This window comes from Ursus americanus, chromosome 16 (genome assembly GCF_024610735.1).
Source record: "Ursus americanus isolate L20-20 chromosome 16, mUrsAme1.1.p, whole genome shotgun sequence".
Classification (NCBI taxonomy): domain Eukaryota; kingdom Metazoa; phylum Chordata; class Mammalia; order Carnivora; family Ursidae; genus Ursus; species Ursus americanus.
The window spans coordinates 58,190,713-58,213,915 of NC_142142.1; the positions used below are offsets into that span (position 1 = coordinate 58,190,713).

The 23,203-nt window shown below is 38.0% G+C and overlaps 1 protein-coding gene and 1 pseudogene across 1 annotated transcript in view; one reads left to right on the top strand and one right to left on the bottom strand.

The window, feature by feature from the left end:
- The window catches only part of DDX10 (DEAD-box helicase 10), a 255,608-nt gene that overhangs the window by 145,967 nt on the left and 86,438 nt on the right, over positions 1-23,203 (bottom strand). The window lies entirely within an intron of this gene.
- Positions 2,956-3,773, top strand: LOC148108823 (small ribosomal subunit protein uS5 pseudogene; annotated as a pseudogene).

Genomic DNA, 23,203 nt, shown 5'->3' on the forward strand with positions numbered 1-23,203 from the left:
TCATGTCAACAAATTCAGTTGACTTAAATGGAAAGAGGAAATTTCTTGAAAGGTAAAAACTACTGAAGGTCGGGGCACCTGTGTGTCTCTAGTCAGTTAAATGGCTGACTCTCGATTTCGGCTCAGGTTGTGATCTTGGGATTGTGAGATTAAGCCCCACATCGGGCTCTGCATTCAGCAAGGACTCTGCTTGAGTTTCCCTCTCCCACTGCCTCTGCCCTTCCCCCTGCTCACTCTCTCTCTCCAAAATAAATAAATAAAATCTTTTTAAAATAATAAAAAATAAAAACTACTGAAGGTCATTTACGAAAAAAATATATAAATGACATAGTTCTACATTTAGTACAGGAAAAGAATTTGTAGTTTAAAAACCTACCCACAGAGACATTACCAAAAAGCAAACTACAGAACAATCAGTCTCATAAACTCAGAAGTAAAAATCCTTAAGAGAGTATTTGCAAATTGAAGCAAGCATAAAAAAAGAATCATGGTCAAGAGATCTATTAGGGAAATGCAAAAAAAAAAAAAAAAAACCCAAACCACGCACTATTAGGAATAAATTAAAACAGAGAGACTGAAAAAGGTATGCATGGTTAGAAGGAGGGGGAGAGAGGACTTATTAAGGTATATTTCAGGAGTCAAAAGCAAAAGAGACCCCCACGTGGCACAATGTCTGTGAGCAAGAGTGAAGAGAAAACATGCTTGCCAGGGACACTTATACCACTGAAATATCTGGGCGACTAACACATCCAAGTAAACCTGAATCCTCTGGAAGATGGTGATGCCATTAAGTGACACAAACTTTAGGAAGGACAATAATAAATTCTGTTTGGGCACATACTGGTGAAGGTAGAATGCATCTGAAAATCACAAAGGACAAGAGCCACAACACAGGGCACATTTTATATAACCCATGAAGGAGAGACTCAATTCTGACTAATCAAGAACTGGCTACAATCCTGAGACAAGGCAACGTAGATCATTACTTTGTAGTTATCTAAAAAGACGGATATTTATCTCCACACAAAATGCCTAAAAAAATGTACTTTAATAGTCTTGCTTCCTTTCTACCTAAAACATTCTCTTCGTAGTTGACTGGGTTAATAAAACTGTCTACCTGGAGATTTGTCCCTAAGAACAATTTATATAGCTTTTAAAGTGATTAATTAACAGTGATCACACATGAATTCAAAACATAGTGTCTTGTGGGTTTTTTTTTTTAACTTTAAACCATCAGTATCAGGGCTAACAACATTGGTTGTATCCCTCCTTATTCCCTGCTCAAAGAACTGCCTTCTCCAGCTATCAAATGGCCAAGGGGTTGGGTTAAAATCTTCACGGTGTATCCTACTTGGTATAACTGTTCTCAGTCCTAGCAAACTGCAGGCCAGAATCATTGGGGAAATTTTATTTTTTTTTTTAAGATTTTATTTATTTGAGAGAGAGAGAGTGTGTGTATGTGTGTGAGAGAGAGAAAGAGAGAGAGGCAAAGAGAGAGCAGAAGCAGGAGGGAAAGGGAGGACACAAACTCCCCGCTGAGCAAGGAGCCTAATGCGGGGCTGAGCTGAAGGCAAATACTTAACCAACTGAGCCACCCAGGTGGTCCTTGCCTGGAAACTTTTTTTTTTTTTTTAAGATTTTATTTATTTGACAGAGAGAGAGCGTGCACGCTCAGGAGCACAAGCAGGGCGCACAAAGGGAGCGGAAAAGGGAGAAGCATGCTCTCTGCTGAGTTCGGAGCCAGATGTGGGGCACCATCCCAGGACCCCAGGATCACGAGCTGAGCCTAAGGCAGACACTTAACCAACTGAGCCACCCAGGTGCCCTAGCTGGGAACTTTTAAAAGACCAATGACAATGCTCAGACTCCCCCCCCCCCACCTTCCACGCTCCCCCAACGACCAGCAGCAATTCTCATTTAATCTGTCTGGAGTTAGAGTGTCTCTTAATCATTAGGGGACATATCTGAGGACAAAAGTCAACTTAACAGAAAAGGTGGTCAGAACAGCAAGATGGATAGAACAATGATCCTGATAATGCTGTTGAACTGATACTACGAATGTCTTTCATCAAGTTTCTCATTATGTAATTAACACATTTTTCTCTTCTCTTAAATCACCTCTGGTTGTATTTTCTGTTACTTGCAATGAACAGTATCCTATATGTATACCTGGCAACAAAATTTTCAGGATAAAAGTTTAGCATTATAAACAGGAAGCAGAACTGAAGTCACTCTGCTGACAAAGGACAAGGTAATTTTACAGGAGCCAGCAAAGAATGTCATCATTTTACTTACATGAAAAGGTCTTTTCCAGCAGCTTATAAAATATCTAATTTAGAATATTTGGAAAGATAGGTATGTGTCTGTTCAACTGCCTCTCCAAATGACTAGAGGTTGTTCTTTGAAACTGAATGATGCAGTAGTATGTAAGACAGTACCATCTTGTACATACATCTTTCACAAGTGTTGTAAGACCTGTCTCCCAGGGGTGCCCAAGTGGCTCAGTCAGTTGAGCATCTGTCTTCAGCTCACATCATGATCCCAGGGTCCTGAGATCAAGCCCCACATCAGGTTTCTTGCTCAGTGGGGAGTCTGCTTCTCCCGCTCCCACTCCCCCTGCTTGTGTGCACTCACTCGCTCTCTCTCTGTCAAATAAATAAATAAAATCTTAAAAAAAAAAAAAAAAAAACTATCTCCCAGTTAGGCCTAGTAGTCTGAAATAAATAAGGGCATTCTCAAAAAATATATAGATGGCATTTCCTTCTTCGTTCTGCTCAATTCAAACTACCTAAACACACAAAAAGCTACAACTTCAACTTGGCTCTGATTTAAGGTACAACAAGAGGAGGAAGCACCTGATTTAAAGGAATTTGCATTTTTCTTCTCCAAGAAAAAGACCAAACAACAGATGACACCAGTGCTGTGAGATATCTAGGCAGTCTCAAAGGTCCTGGAATGCGAGACCAAGACAGCTTCTGCGGAGCGAAGGCCAAGGTGTGGATCTCCATCACCAGACTGAACAACCTGGTCCAGGACATGGAAACTCAGTCCCTAGAGGAAATCTGTCTCTTCTCCCTATCCATCAAGGAATCTGAGATCAATGACTTTTTCCTGGGGGTATTCCTCAACAATGAGGTTTTGAAGATTATGCCCATGCAAAAGCAGACCCGTACTGGCCAGCAGACTAGACTCAAGGCATCTGTCACCATGGGGAACTACAACCGACTTATCAGTCTGGCTGCTAAGCACTACAAGGAGGTAGCCACTGCCATATGCAGGGCCATCATCCTGGACAAGCTCTCCATAGTCCCTGTGTGGCAAGGCCACCAGAGGAACAAGATCAGCAAGCCCTCCACTGTCCCTTGCGAGGTGGCAAGCCACTAAGGCTCTGTGCTGGTGGGTCTCATCCTCACCTCCAGGGGCACTGGCATTGTCTAGGCTCCTGTGCCCAACAAGCTGCTGATCATGGCAAGTACCGACAAGAGCTACACCTTGGCCAGAGGCTGCACTGTCACCATGGACAATTCTGCTAAGATCACCTCTGATGCCATCTTTAAGACCTAGAGCCATCTCACCACTAACCCCTGCAAAGTGACTATATTCACCAAGTCTTCCAATCAGGAATTCAGGGATCATCTCATAAGATCCACATCAGAGTATCCAGGCAGAGGACTCAGGCTGCAGTGTGGTCATCACATAATTCACTTTACTTTCCTTATATAAAAACTAAGACTATTAAAAAAAAAGGATTCTGCCCTAAAATTCACTTCTAAGTCAATTATTTAAATCTTTCCTCCTTTTGTTCTCCAAGGAGTATGGACAGCTTGTCACTTCCAAGACTCACCTCTCCCCCATACCCTGGATTTGATCGTTCCTATTCCTCCTGAACCTGCCGCCTCGCAGTCTCTTCAATGAGGTTCAGGAGCTCCTTTCCTTAGGCCTTTAAATACGTTCACATTTCCCAGTTCACCCGCCAGTTCTTACAACCAATAAATTACACCATATATTCCTTTCCCAACCAGCTACCGCCATGACACCCCTCCACCCCTGCACACCCTTCACAGCCAACCTTTTTGAATTGTGGTCCCCTCATCTCTTCATTTATCAACCCACTTCACTATGCCTTCCACCTCCACTACTGGATTAAAATTGCTGGGGAAGGTCACCAATTATTGCCTCATTGCTAAAATTAAAGACCCCTATTAAGTCCATTTCTTTCTTATTTTTAAGCTTCTATTAAAGCCAAACTGTATGTTAGACACTAGATGTACAAAGTTGATTAAAACAGTCCCTATCTTAAAAAGCTCACAGTCTTATGCAAGAAGTAGTCACAGAGACCATTTCAATATGGCAGTAAATAAGTTCAATGACAGTGGCCTATACATGATAGAAGGAAATCACAGGGAACGGGAACTAGGAAATGGTTTCCAAGAAGCAATGAATAATCTCAGTTTTAAAGGTTTAACAGAAATTCTTAATGTCATACAGTGAAAAAGAATATTCCAGACAGAGCATATGCAAGTAAAGAAAAGAGAAATGACCTAAACTCATGCCACAACCATGAGCAGGGAGGAGAGGATGGACCCAAGAGAAATCAATTAACCTGTCATACAGAATATGATACCACTGACTACTCTTCCCTTTCTTCCTATTCCTCTGTTTTGCTGGGTTCATCTTCTATTCCAGAGTCTGCCTCCATCTTTCTCACACTCTAACTGCTCTCTATAGATCTGATCCAAGCCTACCACTGGCTAGCAGACACTGCAAACCAGATAATGGTAAAAAGTTTTCATTTGTAACTTTAATGACAGTACTGACAACCAAAAGAATATCCGGTTCTCTCTACAGGATTAGTCAAAATAATTGCTTTCATAAAGGTAATGTACAAACTAACATATAAAAAATAGCAGTTATAAGGATAATACGGTGCAAGAATAGTGACCTAAGGTACACTATGGCAGATTAATAAAATGCATTGAAGAGAAGCAAGCAGAAAGTGATCCTGGGGAAATTAAATTGCAGAATCTAAAGTGATTTAGAAATAGTCTTAACTAGAATTTAATTGCAGATGAAAAAAATTGCTCATATAAATTTTAACCAGATCTAGAAGATGTTCAAAAAGAACTGCAGAATGAATTAATGGGAGAAGAATTCTCGACTTGTGCTTTCTCTGAAGAATGCAAGTGGGTCTTCCACCTCGAAATTCAAATCTGAGAATGCCCTGCAGATTGCCTGTATGAATCACAATTCCTAAGCAGAAACCTAAGAATATAGATGGTTTCTAAGGTAACCACAGCCCATATCCATACCATATAATCGACACATCAGAGTCATCACCTGAGCTTCCCAGAAATTAACTGGAAGAGCAAATGTGTTATTATTTGTACCCTTAGCCTGCAACCCTTTAAACAAATGAACCCCATGTTCTGCATTAGGTGAATCTGCCAGTGGCTTTCGAAAGGAGAAAACGCACCTTTGTAGAGGTCAAAGAGAAATATGTGAGAAAAATCTCTTCTGAGGGCTCTGCTCTTAATTCCCAATGGCCAATGGAAACAGAAGTCCTTACAATGTTACAGAGGCAGCTTTTAAAACTTTTAAAGAGATATTAGAACAAGAGCAATTCAGTTGTCCTGTACATATTCTCTTGCTAATTTTATTTCTATCAGAAAAAAAAAGAAAGTCTGCTAATTGTCCATCCAAGAGAGAAAACAAACAAGGGAAGGGACAGGATTCCTGGGTGTGCAATATGAGCTACACTCTCAGAACCTCTGATAACTGCGGCTCAGACTCTCTGCTTCCCTTTCAAGGGAAAGCCATTTCAACTATAAACTGAGAATCATTTTGGAAGGCAAGACAAATACCCTTTCCTTTTTTACCCTCTGGGAGTAAGAAGAGAGAAAAGAAGGGGTCAACAGAAAATCTCTTCATACAGCTTAATATTATGAATACCACTTGGTATGTACCACAATGTTATAAACCTTGTGAAGTTTTTTCATTCAATCCAATTCCACTAAATGAGCTTGTTTGTAAGTGGATCAGCTGTCTCCACATTGTAAACTGCATTTAAAATTATTTTCCTTCCTCTTGAGAATTTCATTTAATAGGTTTATGTAAATTAAGTACCTTTATTTACTGCCCCATCCAAATAGAAAGAGAGCAAGTTGTCAATAAGAGAAACATTTTGCAACAATATAACCCAGGCATTCACATTAATAAAATACTTGAGTAGAATACTAAAAATATGTTATTTCAATGCATTGTAACAGAATAGCATTCCTTGGGACACAGAGACGAGGCAAGAATATTTATGGAGAATGTGGTAAACTAGGAAAATTACAAATCCAATTAGCACTTGATAAAGACTCCAATACAAAGCTTTTTAGAAATCGTGACTATTCAAATGGCAGCTATACTGGAAACAAACCAGATAATACAGTTTCCCAGCCTAAACAAACACACTAGTCCTAAGTGGAAGCAGGATGAGGGAGAAAAAAAATGCCCAAAACCACTCTTTTAGTCACCTCAAAAGGATTTCCTTCTGATGCACAAACTCAGGAGAACAGGACAATTAATTATATCTTTGGGAACCTGATTCAGCACCAAATATCAGGGTAGTGTTGTAAAGTCTGTTCTTTAATCTCTAACTTGCTACCCTATCCTGTGCTCTGCTACTTGTAATCGCCCTTCTTTGAGTCATTAGTTACACAGAAGGTCTGTTAAAAGAAAGCAATCAACTGTAAATTGGCATTTTACTTTTGGAAAGCAAGATGGCAAAACACACCTACAGCTATGGCCATAATCTTCATCTCATCTTTTCCCAGGGCTTTCTATAAACCATATAATTTAATCTTCGAACAACCATAAAAGAGTTTCTTAACTTTTCACATAAGATGAAAATGAAGCTCAAATAGGACAACTTTCAATTTGGGTCTAGCCCAGGAATGCAAAATCCATCAAAGCAATACTCCATACTAACCAAATATGAGACAAAAACTATGTACCATCTTAATAGATGTTATAAAAAGCACTTGACTAAATTATGCCCATTCATAATTTTAAAAAGAAAAGCACTCAAAACTAGGAATAGAGAACTTTCTCAATTTGATGAAAGATAATTATGATATGAGTAATCAGACATCTGGCTAACTTTCTAAGTTTTAGCTCCTTTACCAGATAGCTTCTACCTGATAAAGGTAGGATGTCCACAACCTTTATGCTTACAGTAAAAAGGACCCTGGTTGGTAGACCACATCTGGATGGGAGAACTAATAATCGGATAGGAAGTATAAATTCACACTTCTTCATAATGGACATGTCCTTTGCAGGGACCATGGAGGAGATACTAAGGAGTTATTACAAGAAACAGTAGCTGTGGAGGAGCACGAAGCTTCTAAGCTAGTATGGCTCCCCCACCCACTCAGTGGGGATCTTGTCCTTTGCACCTGAACTCCCATGGGGGGAGGGTGGAGGAAGATTAACCCATTGAATGCAGCAAGGGCTCCCAAAGAACAGGGACACCTGAGGTTGCTCTGAAGCCAGGTGTGGCAATTAGTCTTTCTTCCCCCCATTCAAATGTTTAGGTGAACCTAAAACAAACCTTGACTGAGCCAAATGGAATAAAAAATTTAAATTCTATATCATACTTAATGGTTAAATATTAAATGCATTTCTCCAAAGATCAGGGGAAAAGCAAGAATGTCCACTCTCCCCACTTCTTTTTAAAATTACATGGGAGGTCCTACCAACAGCAGTAGGCAAGAAAAGTGAATAAACACATACGGACCGAAGAGGAAAAATTAAAACTGTCTTTATATTTAGAAGACAGGATTGTTTATGCAGAAAATTCTAAAGGATCAAAAAAAAAATCCTAATAGAACAAACAAATCTACCAATGTTTCAGGAAACAAAATCAAAATACAAACATCAATTCTAAGTTGGTTGCATTAGCAACAACCCAAAAATATTTTTTTTCCAAATAACAGTTACATGTTATCAAAAATCTTAAAACATTTTAGAAGAAATTTTTGATAGGTGAAGCACAGAGGATTTTCAGGGGAGTGAAAATACTCTGTATGATACTATAACGGTGTATAAGTATCATTACACATTTGTCCAAACCCATAGAATGTACAACACCAAAATACACCCTAACGCAAAGTATGGACTTTGGGCATTTATGATGTCAATGTAGGCATCACTTTTAACAAAGGTACCACTTTGAGGGAGTCTATGCATGTGGGGACATAAGAGGTAGATTGAAAGTCTCTGTACCTTCCTCTCAATTTTGTTGTGAACCTCAAATTACTCTTAAAAAATAAAATCTTAAAAACGCGTCATATCACGGCACCTGGGTGGCTCAGTTGGTTAAGCGTCCAACTTTTGATCTCAGCTCAGGTCTTGACTTCAGGGTTGGGAGTTCAAGCCCCGTGCTGGGCTCCACCTTGGGCATGGAGCCTACTTAAAAACAACAACAACAAACACATCATAAAATACTTAAAAAGAAACAAAACTCTAAGAACTGTAACAGAAAATTCTTGAACAGTGCTGTCAGAAAGAAACAAATACATATTCCATGTTTGAAAACTGGAAGATTCAGTATTATCAGCATTGACTTAATCTGTCAATTCTCAAACTGATCAATGCCATCACCATTAAAATCCCAACATGTTTCTTGTAGAAACTGATAAGTGTATTCTAAAATTTATTTAGAAATTCAAAAGACTTAGAATAGGTAAAATATTGAAGAAGGATAAAGTTGAAAGACTTACACTGCCTGTTTCCATGACTTTCTCTAAAATTACCAAAGTAATTAAGGAGGTGAGATATTGGCAATAAGGACAGATGTAGATCAAAAAGAGAAGAACAGGAAGTCCAAAACAGAACCACAAAATAGATCAACTGAGTTTAGGTAGCAGACAAATTCCTGGGGAAAGAAGAAACGGTCCATAAGAAGTGAAAATCCAGATGGAAGTAAATACATCTTGATCCCTACACTTCATACCATATATTTAAAAAATCCTTTCCAATAGAATATAAAACCAAAAAGTACAAAGCGTCTAGACAATAACCAAAAAGAGTATATTAGTGATATCTTGGTATAACAAAAGTCTTCATAGGCACAAAAAGCACTAAATTAGCAAGAAAAAAAAAAACAGATGTGAACCAGACCCCAAAGGCTACAATTTCTGGACTTCAAAAGTTACCATAAAAGAAAATGAAAGGAGGGGCCCCTGGGTGGCTCAGTCAGTGAAGCATCTGCCTTCGCCTCAGGTCATGATCCCAGGGTCCTGGGATTGAGCCCCACATCAGGGTCCTTGCTCACTGGGGAGTCTGCTTCTCCCTCTCCTTGCTGCTCCCCCTGCTTGTGCTCACTCTCTCTCTCTGCCAAAAAAATAAAACCTAAAAAAAAGAAAAGAAGGAAGGCAGGCAGGCAGGCTAGAGACCAACAGAAAATATATGCAAGAGATATGTCTGGAAAAGGATTAATGAGACTATGTAAACTATCCAATTTTCTATTGGGCAAAAAACTTGAACAGAAACTTTTGCAAAAAAATATGGAACACTTAAGTCATTTCCATGTCTTGGCTGTTGTAAATAATACTACAATGAACGTGGGGGTAGAGATAATCACTTCGAGGCAGTGATTTCATTTCCTTCAGATATATACCCAGAAGTAGGAATGCCACATCATACGGTAGTTTTTTGGTTTTGGGTTTTTTTGGTGTTTTTGTTTTGTTTTTTGTTTTGTTTTTTTCTTTTTTTTTCTTTGGAGGATCCTCCACATTGTTTTCCACAGTGGTTATACCCAATTTACGCTCCCACCAACAGTGCACCAAGGCTCCCTTTTCTCCATATCCTTGTCAGCATTTATCTTTTTCTTTTCCATAACAATCATTTTAACATGTAGGAGGGGATATCTGGGGGGGGGGGGGCGTTATTTGCATGTCTCTTACAATAAGTGATACTGAGCACCTTTTCATGAACCTATTGGCCAATTATATCTTCTTTGAAGAAAATGTCTATTCAAGTCCTCTGCCATTATTTGAATCAAATTTCTGGGTTTTTGCTATTTAGTTGTACAAGTTCCTTGAATATTTGGGAAGTGTGGTTTGCATTTTCTCCTATTCCATAAGTTGCCTGTGCATTTTGTTGTTGGTTTTATTGAGAGGGATGGGGGATTGGTTTTTTGCCATGAAAAAGCTTTTATGATGTAATCCCACCTGTGTACTTTTGCTTTTTTTTTTTTGCCTGAGTTGTCCTATACAAACAAACAAACAAACAAACAAACACCATCGCCGACACCCACATCAGGGCTCTTTCCCTATATTTTCTTCAAGGAGTTTCATGGTTTTGAATCTAAAATTTATAACTTCAATCCACTTTCATTTAATTTTTTTGAGTGCTATAAATTAGGGTCCAGTTTCATTCCTCTCTGTGTAGATATCCAGTTTTTGCAGTACCATTTATTGACTATGTTGGCTCCCTTGTCAAATATTAGTTAACTATAATGCATGGTTTTATTCCTGGGTTCTCAGTTCTGTTTTACCAGTCCATGTATATTTTGTTTGCTTGTTTTGTTTTTTTTTAAGATTCATTTAAGTGATCTCTACACCCAACATGGGGCTTGAACTCACAACCCTGAGATCAAGAGTCACATGCTCCACTGACAGAGCCAGTCAGGCATCCCTCACTCGTCCAGGAATCTATTCTTAAGCCAGCACCATAACTATTTTGATTAATATAGCTTTGTAATATAGTTTGAAGTCAGAAGATACATGTATGATGGAATATTATTCAGCCATAATAAAGGAAATCTTGCCATTTGTGACAACATGGATGAAATCTGAGGATATTATGCTAAGTGAAATAAGTCAGAAAGATGAAAGCTGTATGATCTTTATTTACATGTAGAAAGCCAAACTCATAGAAACAGTAGATTGGTGGTTGTCAGGGGCAGGGAATGGGGTAAAGATGGGAGCTGGCAGTCAAAAGATACAGAGTTCCAGTTCGAAAATAAATGTATTCTAGGCATCTAATAGGAAGCACGGTAACTGTACTAAACATTGGTTAACAATACTGTATTGTATACTTAAAAGTTGCTAAGAGGGTAGATCTAAAATGTTCTCACCACAAAAAAGGGGGGGGGGTAACTATGTGAGGTGATGAAAATGTTCACTAACTTAAACACTAAACTTATACAATGTTATATCAGTCATATAAAAGCTGGAGAAAGACCGATATAGGAATGGTCAAAAGTACATTAAAAAAAATGCTCGACATCATTAGTCATTAAAGGAAATACAAGTTAAAACCACAAATAGGATACCTACTAGGAATGGCTAAAATTAAGACTATTCATATCAAATTTTATAGAGTACATGCAACAAATGGACACTGTCATAAACTGTAGTGATACAACTACTTTGGCACACTGTTTGCCAGTTTTGTTGAAAGCAGAAATTCTAACCTCAGCATTATAGATACTGCAAAGCAAAGAATTCTTTGCAAGCAAAACAATCCTGCGTCTTGTATATGTATACAGCAGTCTCTTGGACCTCTATCCACTCCTACCCAGCTGTGATGATCACAAATGTTTCCAGACGCTGCCAAATTCCCCCAGGGCAGCAAAATCACCCACAGCTCACCACCACAGCTTTAAGATACACATACATCTATCCAGCAATTCCATTCTTAGGAATTTACCCTAAAGACTTGACCACAAATGTCCTTAAAAAATCTGTACATGACTGATCACAATTTTCTTCATACTAGCCAAAAAGCAGAAATAACACAAATGTCCATCAAGTGAACAGATAAACAAATTTTAGTATATTCACTTAATGGAACACAACTCAGCACTGAAAATGAAGTAACGACTCGTATGTCCAACAACACAGATAAACTCTTAAAACATGTTGAGCAAAAGAGACCAGAAAGTACATACTGCAGGATTATATTTATTGGAAGTTCTAAAACAGACAAAGCTAAGCTAGGTGAATGGAATAGTAGTAGTGTCAGAGAAGGGCAGGTGGGCAGGAAAGGGCATAAGAGAACCTGCTTAAAATATGTGCCTGTATTACATATAAATTATACCTCTAAACACATGAAATAAAAAAATCTGTATTTCACTAAAACTGCAAGTATGCAGAATTCCTCATGAGTAATTTTAAGCACATGTCAGTTTTTTTGATGTCACAGTTATATGCTTATATGTTAAACAGTATTTGGGCAGGAAAATTTTTAAAAAGTCGATCCATTCCTTTCAAAAGCCTGTTAATACAAGCAAACCAAGATCATTAGGTATTGCTTTGAAATGCTGAACTTAACTGGACAGATGCTAGAATTTCCACAACTTGATCCAGGTACCAAGGCTTAGCTCCCATTTCTCCTTTTTACTCTTTTCAGTTAGCTGGTCATCAATTCCTGAATTAGACAGGCTCTCACTCATTTATTTGTTGATACATTCATTTGATTGTCAAATGAGCTGTGTGCTTCCCTGTGAAGGTCACAGTCTTTAGAGCACACAGCTGCCAGTGTAACCTGACACATTTAAAAATCGGTATGCATAGCAAGACCAATTTAAGATTATTAACATTTTTCATTTCCATTTAATTTCCCATGACAACTCACCCTCATACTCACAATGTTTCCTTCATTTTACTAATGAGCTAAAGACAGCTTTCACATTCATTTCAGTTCTTTCAGAATTGGATGCATTTGGCAATACCAACCATTTAAATGAGGCAATATCCAATTCTGAATAGGTTTTGAAAACATTTCACTGTGTTCTATGTCACTCATAAAGCTATGTGGTACTGAGTTCTTTCACTAAAAGCAAACATGTAAGAAAAGTTTAAACTAATTACCAAGGGTCAATAGCTGCCAGACATCCAGTTATATAAACAGATGTGTCTTCTGGCTCTGGAGCAAGTTAGACACTGATCAGAGGAGGTAGCATTCTCTAAACAGTGAGCAATGTGTGATTTTCACTGGAGAGGAAAGGGATCCAAATCTAAATCTTTCCTCAAAACATACCAAGAACGGCATGAGACAGCATATTTAATGTGCCTATATATTTTCTGTAATACAAACTATAAGAAGCAAAGCTCAAAAATCTTCTTGGCTAGGCGAAGACACAGCAATATAAGAAAGACGATAGGGGTCATGGGTTTACAGGGTGGGGGGAAGGAATATGAAACAATATTTACTAATGCACCAGATATGGGTTCCAGGAATTGCAAAAAAAGTTAATGCCTGAGGTATAATTCAAGACTTGGTAATAAATCAAGGCAGAGATTTCCAGTTACAAACAATGGGATGAGTATACCCTCTGCTCCTTCCAAAAAGTAATAATAAAAAGCATTTGAGAAGTATAAACCTCCAAAAACCAAGAGAAAGAGAAGACAACAGTAGACAGCAAATAGGAACGTTTTAATATTATGTTACGTGGATGAACAACAGTAAGTCAGCAGTGAAGAAAATCGCAACCAAAGAGCCTGCACCAGGAAATGCCCACAATATGTCACCCTGTTCACGCCAGCAGACAAATGGCTCTCATCTCACCGAGTGCAATAAACTAAGGCAAATCCACTCCCATACTGAATTACAGCATCGACTCCTACTAGACACCGCATTTCCTACTAGATACGAGTAAGTCTTCTCTGTTTGTCAATTAGGAAAAAAAACCTAATATCATCAAGCAGTTACACAGACTTTCCTTAACTGCTTACACAGTAATAGTTCATTTTCGTGGTGTTGGCTTTTGTGAGAACACCTTTACTCCATTCATCCACTAAGTGATTTCCTTTGTGCTTTCTCGCAACTTTGGCCCATTCCCCAACCCACCATTCTCAGTCTCAGGGAACCAGTGCTGTCTCCCTTGTCAATGTAAGCAATGTTTCTCTGAGGTGAATACTCATGGTCCCAACTAGAGGTTTCAGGGCCGGATCTCCCATCTCACTGTTGTGGCACATTCCAAAACAATTAAATGAGAATATGTTATGAGTTTTAAACATGTAGTAGCTTTAAAATCTTTTTTATAAGAAACTCTGTGATGTAAATGAATTACTCCTACTGTATTTCGTCCTCCTCAGTTTAGCTGTAGAGAAACGAATGCCAAACCTTTAATAGCTACGGAAATCAGTATCTTAATGACAAAGCCAGATTCCAGGGAAAGGCTGAGAAACAACTAGATAACTAAGTGCAAAGTGCATTCAAACGTGTGTACGTGAGCACACATGTGTGCACAGGTTAGAAAGCACAGGAGGGAGAAAAAAGGCTCACAGATCTTCTACACATAATTTGGTATAAAAAACAAGTATTTTATAGTGAGACAAGACACCAACAGTAAGTGCAGCTCCCTTGATGGGTAAATCTCCAAAAGCAAGAGCCAATCATCTTTAGTGGGCAGAACAGAAATCGAGGGTTGAGCTGGGATTCTAATACAAGGGAAAGGTCTACTTCCTAGGGAGACACATCATTCTTACCTGCTCATTTACATAAGTACAGTAAGGTTCACAAGAGTAAACAAGTTATAGTTCAACAGAACTGTTATGTGTCAAGATACACTATGCTCCTGTTTATGTCAGCCGGTAGTGAAAAAGAATATAGTGGTTGGAATATCCTGGGCCCTAACAAACAGTCTCAAAGAACAAAGTTCTTCATTTTCTGGCTGGTTCTGTAACTGAGTCAGGGTTCCTTAGCCAAGGGTTCTCAAAATGTGGTACACAGATCACCCACCACTACCACCACACCCTTCTAGAAGTCTGCAAGATCAAACTCATCTTCGTAATAATACTAAGATGTTTTTACCATATTGACATTTTCAGTTATGATCCAAAAGCAATGGTAGATAAAACTGCAGGTGCACTGGCACCGATCAAGGAATCGGCAACAAGCAACCCTTGTATCCGCCACCTCCACAAACTCCTTACAACAGAAGATGTCAGCTGCACCTACAAATGCCCTTTCATAAACCAGTAACAATTACTGATTTCATTAAATCTCAACCCTGAAGTACAAGCATATTCCTTTTCTGACGCTGCCATTCCAAAACAAACTTGGTGGCTTAAAATTGGCATTTATTCCCCCAGAGTTCTACAGACCAGAAGTACAACATTAAAGGTCAGCAAAGCCACACTCCCTCCAAAGAGTTAGGAGAGAATTCATTCTTTGCCTCTTCCAGTTCCTGCTAGCTCTAGGTACTCCCTGGCTTGTAGCCACCTTACTCTCACCTCTGCCTCCACGATCACACATTACCTCCTCATCTTGCCCAAACGTGTCTTCTCTTCTGTCTCTCTCCCATATGGATACTTACCACTGGATGTAGGCCACACACAAATAATCCAAAATGGTCTCCTTATCTCACAATCTTTAACTTAATTACATCTGCAAAGACTCTGTTTCCAGGAAATATTCTCAGATTCTAGGAATCAGGATGTGGACATATCTTCTGAGAGGCCGTTATTCAGCCCACTCCAAGTGTCTTTGAGATTCTGTGTGACAAAGTGGGAGGTTCTGCTGCATAGTGCAATACAATGGTTATTTCTAGGAAAAGCACTTGTGAGACTGTTGAGCTGCAATCAGAACCAGGCGCCTTTTGCACGCACACCGTTATTACTGAAAACAGCTGACAAGCTACAGTGCAAACACAAGAGCAGCCCTCAAAGATGGAAATTTGTCTGGTACTAACAGCAGGGCCTTGGTGTGACTAAAATCTCACCCTCACAGCTAAGCCTCAACGTTCTCCTGTTACACATAACTAACCATCAACATCAGGTAACACCACTCTGACCATCATGAATCTAAACAATAATAGGAACATCATCCAAAACACAAATGACCAAATGGCCCCCTCTACTGGCTAATAAGAGTGACTGCTGCTTCCTTACCATTTATTCCTTCTTAAATACAAGATTTAAAATACCCAATTATAGAATCCACCCAGTTATCCAGAGCACCTAATCCAGCACAAACCCCCTTCTTTTAACCCTCTCTTGAAACATCTAACAAACCCAAGTCCCATAATAAATCTTTTCTGACAAATTCTTACTGAGTATTCTTCCTGGCTGCCGCAAATAATAAACCCAACTTGCTCAACTACAAGTGAATTCCTGGTGATGTTTGGCTAGACAGCATTGATGATGGTTTTTGAGTCTTGGACCTTGGCAAAATTTCTTCAAATAAGAACAAAGTGAGCCTGTTACTTCAAGGAAAACAACCAACAGCCTGTACTGTCAATAATAAAACCCAGGCTTTCAAGAGAAAATTCAATTTTTAGTTAACTTTTATCTCTCATGTAATGGATGGCTTCCTAATATTTAAAGACTTCTCTTAAATAAGAATGGTGCTGATATTAACAAATGTGGGGGGTGGGTAGAAGGTTCTGACTATAAAATGAATTGGGTCACCTTTTGGAAGATCTGAGTAACTCAGCGAACAAGTATTTTCCAAATAAAGCATGAGGTTAAAAAATAATGCATAAGAAAAAGGTCTTTTCAGAGTGCAAGACAGACTAATGAATTTTATTTTAACAAAGAACAAAAGGTCAAGTAATGTGGTTTCAGATTCTACGCTGCAACTATCTTTAAGAAATTCTCAGTGGTTAGTTCTAGTGTAGTATCAAACAACATCCACAATTACTTGAGAGGGCTCTTCCAACCCTCCTCTTCTTCCAAGTACAATTATGTGGGAGGCCAGATTTTCCTCATATACTTCAATAAAACGTGCTGCAAACTAGACTGAACTCAGAAGCTGTTATTAGACTGCAGCTGTCTACAATTCTATTTAACCACATGTTAAAAAGATTTGCAAAAATAAAATTGTGCCACTTTTATTTTTTATTTTTTTTTATTTTGGAAAACTTTATTTTGCATAAAAACTTTTATGGTAACATGGGATAAGTTTGCTATTTTAAGTTATTATAAAAATTTTTCAGTGTTAGCTTCTAATACAGTAAATATCAAGAGATACAACCCACAAAACCAAAAGCTCTTTGGGGCCCTCAATAATACCTACAAATTTCAAGAGTTTCTGCAACCATAAAGTTTGAGAATTGCTAGCCTAAAGCATTTCCACTTTTCAAAACAACCTCATTTCTTTTTCTAGAAACCCACCAGCTCCAGTAACTTTCTGTGACAAAGAATTTACATTCAGGTTGTTCAAGTTTTATTTCACACAATCAGCAGGTACAACACAACTGAATTACAATTTCATTCCCAATGCTTCCTTCAATGTTTCAAGATCTCAATAATATGAAATTAAGGGTATACACATAAACAAGCAAATTCACAACAAATAAAGTGAACAATAGCAGGTAAAAGTTCACGTACATGGTTGATCTGAAAAACTCCCAAACCAAGAAATTAACCTAAGTGAAGTCTGGAATACCTCAGGTGCCAAACAAATACAAAACAGGTTTGGAGGAACGTATCTGCAAACTACCCTACCGAATTTCCACAGGGGGAGAGCAATCTGAAGATAACTTCAGAACCCAAAATTATGAAACACACATGGAAACAATCCATCATCATGAGAAAAGAGTAACCATACACAAAACACGGGGGTTTGTAGTCCCAAGATATTTAGGTCAACAGAAGTATGTAGTAGAGATCCAAATAATTAAGTTAAAATTTACTAAAGATAGAAGACATAAAAAAACATAAGAATAAGTTCTTTTTAGGGTAGATTAGAAATGAAATAGAACTTATTGGAATGAAAATGGGCACTGAAATTTAAAGCTCCATGGTTGGGTTAAACAGTAAATTAGATACAGATGAGGAGAGCAGAGGTGAGTTGGAAGATAAATCTGAGGAATTAAGCAGAAGGCAGCACAGAGATAACGCAATGGAAAAATGTGGAAAGGAGATTATTACAAGACCCAGAGAACAAAATAAAAACACGACATACTAGATATTATCAACTGGAGTTTCTTCAGATATAGGAAGTATGAATCCTCATCTGTGAACTCACAGAGAAAAATCAGAAGGAAAAAATCAAATTACTACAGAAGAATGACAGACTAACACCAGCAATGGCAAAAGCCAGAAGACAGTGGGATAATATCTTTGATTAACAAAGATAACTGCTACAGCACCCAACCAAACCAACACTTAAGTCTAACATATTCAGACAAAAACAAAGTATCTATTACCAACATACCCTCACTGAAAGAACTACTAAAAAATGGTATTTTGAGAAGAAAACCAGATCAAAAATGAGAAAATGGGACACAAGACTTGAGCAACTACATAAATTTGCAGGTGTACTTTTAAAACATAAGCATTGCTGCTCAAGGGTAGGGAAACTACTAATGTTAGAGACATAAAAATACATGAAATTAACATACTGAACATAATAACATTTGAGCTGGGAGAGTGGCTGAAGTTAAAGTGATCCAAGGGTCTCATATTGTACAAGAGGAGGGCAGAGAAAACAGTTAACTTTAGATTTAAATCAAGTATGCTTTTATATCACATCAAGGGTAACCAAAATGTTTGAATGTCGAAGATAACCAGGTACATATAACAAACTGAAAAACAGCACTGCAGTGTGCTGAAAGCCAAGTAAGTAAGGATTCTGATATAAACCACTCTGTGATTCACAAACTCCCACTCTTCCTCAGAGAACTGCTCATATCGTTTGTAACAAGGCACTTGACACATGAGTCAATGAGTGCCAGTGTCAACCATACAATGTTAGAAAACCTTAGGTTCTCTCTCTCAAGATAAATATATAAAGAACAGCAAAAGCTATAACTTTCTTCTTGCATCCTAAAGGATACTCTTACTCTTCACTCCGGAAAAACAAATATACACCCAAGATTTTATATGAGGGAAAACTTCCCAGATAAAATACTCCCTGACACTGTAAGAACCATGAGTTAACTGGGCAACGAAGGGGCTAAGTAAAGAGTTTGCAAAGAGATGTAACAGCATAAGCAAAGGCCAAAGGGATGAAGAGCACAGTCTGTGTAAGAAAACAACACACAGTTTGAAATTGTAGTTCTGAACTGCTAGGGCACAAAGCTCACGACCCTGGCATTCACTCCTAAAATCCAAGAGGAGACATCCTATCCTCACTGTCAAAGATAGAGCTGCTGGTGGATCCCAGTCTCATCTTTTCCACCTTCCTCTCCTCATAGTAATCCATGTCCCATGCTTCCCATAAGTTACTAAGTCTCAGATGCCTGAACCGGAAAGCAGACAGAGTTTCACTGTTTGGCTTCAAAGGAACATGAAATCTGAGTTCCACTCTGTCGGATAAAATGAATTTCCATCGCACAGATGCACTTCTACACTGCCTTTGCTCAGAATACATCTCTGTGTAATACATCTCTCGTCACAATACTGACTTCCAGTAAGTGGTAGGACAATTCCACTGGTGAACTGCTGACTGGCTGCGGAAAGCATCTACACACACCAAAGGCTACTGGCAATATATCATGAGGAGGCCATAACACTTAGGGCCCATTTCTTCTTTCTCTTTCACTCTCCAATATGAAAGCTGGAACAGTTGGCACCCCAGAAGTGGAAGATTCCCTTGCCCCTACCAACATTTAATAGACACCAGGCAATTAGCAGGCATTACTTGATAAAGAATTCTCTAAGTAATTAAGCCTTCCATACCCATTCAAATTGAAGCTATTAAACAACTCAAGACCTAATGGCTGCACACCAGCCTAACCAGTTAATGACTCTACCAACTTCCTGCAACTGTATCCAGTTGTTTATACATTTATTCCTTCACTCAGTCACTCAAATATTCACTGAGTATTAACTACGTACCAGGAATTGGTGCTGGTTTCTTGTGATGAAAACAAATATTCCTGCCCAGTATGACACAGTACTTACCCAGCTTACTACAATTTAATCTCAAGAAGAACTATAGCTTTCATTAAACTAACCTTCCCTTCCTATTGCTTTGTTTAAAATTCTGAGTAATTCGAATAAGACTCATACCCATGTGACTCTAAGTTTGCTCCAAATCTAAAGAACTGGGATGGGAAAACATATACATCTTACATAGCAGGTGCTCAAGAAATGTCTGGTTAAAGCAATTATGATCATCAAAAAAACCTGAAAAAATAATTAGCTTGCAATGGTTTTCAAGCAAGAATGTCCAAAGTCATGCAGCTGTTATAAGAGCACTTTTACCTAGATTATATACTTGTTTCTATTTTAACTGTCATCCTAAAAATAAATGACCAATCAGACATTACAAAGGAAAAACAAGGAATGGATATCATCATATAAACGGTACAAAACCAACTGCATAGTTATGTACTAATTTACTTCTTTCTGAGGAAAACTGTGCTAGGTTCTAAGAAGGATATAAAAGCAAGCAAAACAATTCTGCCCTCATAAACTTATAAGTGACTAGAGGAGAGAAAGGGTACAAAAGTAGCAGAAACAAAGGACAATACAATGAGAACTATAAATGTAGAGACTTGTGGAAATAGGTTGTGGGAAAGACACAATTCAAAATCATTTGTTAAAGCAATATACCATCAACTAACTTTAAATAAGGCTTTGCTGAAGTGAGGAATACAACGGTGACTCGCAATGATCAATTTTGTAAGCACCTACGATTCAAGACTCCAACATATTAATGAGAAGCTATTTCCATTTCCTTAAAACATGGTCAAATTCATCAACGATTTGAAGTTTCTACAGCATCACATAACTCAATCTTCCCCTTCATTCAATACCATCTCACTGCACCAAGTAATGAACGAAGCACACAGTGGGCAATTAAATGACTGCATTGCAGACCTGACTTAATAAAAAAAACCTCATCTATTTAGATGCAGATCAAAAATCATTCTGTGGTGCTCACATGAAAAACAAGGTGCAGGAACAAATGTCAACCACCACGGTTAGTAACATATTTTGCAATGCAGAAGTAAACTGACATGTATTAAATGTAGAATAACTCTTGGATTTATTATGAGGTTGTCAAATCTCTCAAACTGCAGTCAAAATATTTTATTTCCTCTCGGCAGCTGAAGTGAAACTGTGGCTACAAATGTTTTTCTAGGCCAAATTTAAAGACAGAGCACCTAATTTACTTAAAAACTAACAGCACCTTGTCATCGAGTCCTAAGTAACACGTCTGAAGAGCTGTAAGTAATTTTCTAATATTGTGGTACCTAAAACCTGAATGCTGGTATGTTTTTCTGATCTGTATTCAAATACTATAATTTTACATGGGCTTAAGAATTCAAGGAAGGGACAATACAAGGATGTCGCATAAAACTCCAGAAGCAGCCTACTTTTTAAATCCAGTCCCACTACAGCTGTTATGACACTTCCATCAATGTTAAGCAAGTTACAGATTGTTACACTCATTGCCTCAGAGTCACAGTACAAATCCACTTTGGGGAACTGGCAGACCACTAAAACTGAAGATTTCTCCTTCTCTTTCAGGTCTATGAAAAAATTTTGCTTTCTTCTGTATATTTTTATTTAATTTGAAGGTCAATTAAAATCTTGCATGAACGTTAATAAACAAAGTAAGAACAAAGAAATGAGTATTAAATTTTAAACTGCAATCCATGTAGATCTGTTTACATTTGCATGTCCTGTCTCAGAACATGCTTGTAAAGAACATGCCTTTTACTCCTAAGCAAATAGAATGAATGTGAAGTTTTAACTTTATTTTGTAATTTATACTAGAATCACTATAGCTATGACACTTCAAGGGGTATTTTATCCAAGTACTAATTTGTTGTACCACAGTTCTCAAATCATTATAGATTTTTAAGAGACAAAGTCAAGGAAAGCAATGTTTAAAAAATGCATTTCTGGGGCACCTGGGTGGCACAGCGGTTAAGCGTCTGCCTTCGGCTCGGGGCGTGATCCCGGCGTTATGGGATCGAGCCCCACATCAGGCTCCTCCGCTAGGAGCCTGCTTCTTCCTCTCCCACTCCCCCTGCTTGTGTTCCCTCTCTCGCTGGCTGTCTCTATCTCTGTCGAATAAATAAATAAAATCTTTAAAAAAAATTTTTTTTAATAAAATAAAATAAAAATAAAAAATGCATTTCTATGCCCCATTTCATTCCATCTCAAAGTAGACTTCGTATTTCTTACATTCTGTAGTGTCATGGTAGCATTTCGTGTGTGTGCTCTTTTCCTAAGCTTGGTTTGTTTTTGTTGTTTTGCCCTCTGAGTGTCCTAATTTATAATGCTTGTTTGCAAACATACTGAAAGTGATCTATCTGCGCAGTAGTGAACTTTGTTTCTGAAAAACAACTTCAGGATACTTCCCTCCTGCACCAAAATTAATTAACAACCCCTGTAAACAACTCTCACTCTTCATCTTGTGTTCTACTTGGCTAAACCAAAAATTTCTTGGACAGGATTATATTCCTTTGATGTTGTATTCGGTTATTCCATAGAATTGAAAGAGGCAAATTTCATGTTGCCACTAATCCATAGACTGCCCTGCAAAGGCAGTTCTCAAACATAAATCTGGGATTACAAAAATGCACAAAATGCAAAGACTTTTTTCATTTAAAACCTACAAAAGGATCTAGATGTTTTGCCTTTGAAACAAAAATGGCTTATTTCCACAATTTTCTTTTTTCAACTGGCCAACAAAATAAAAGCTCCACATTTAGAATGGTTGACCCTTGTCAATTTGTGTTTTCTGCAAATTTGAAAACATTTATAGTTCTCATTGTATCGCCCTTTGTTACTTTTGTACCCTCTTTCTCCTCTAGTAGATTATAAGTTTATAAGGGCAGAATTGTTTTATTTGCATGCTTTCTTTAAATATTATTCTTAGACAAAATTTTAAACCTGAACTGTTTAATGCAGTATTATTAGGTACAAATACCCTTTGGTGTTTTTTTTTTTACTATGCATACATTTTGAGCAGAATCAAATATTTTCTCTCCCGCCAGCTCCTTTATTTCCCCCATTAAAACAGAACCCTCTATCCAATGACTCACAACTCAATTTAAATTCAATTTTAAAAGTCCACTGTTCTTTCTCCAAAAGACTCTGGTTATATCAAAGCACAACCATAAAACATTTCAAAAATACAAAGCTCTCTACCCATTTAGGGTAGAAATAGAAGCCCAATAAATTCAACACTGGAAAAAGCATGGTGCTCACTAAGACAGTAAATCTAAATATATGTTCATTCTCAAGTGTCAAGCATCCCCACATCTCTCACCTGGTGATTTGATTGGTTTTATGTG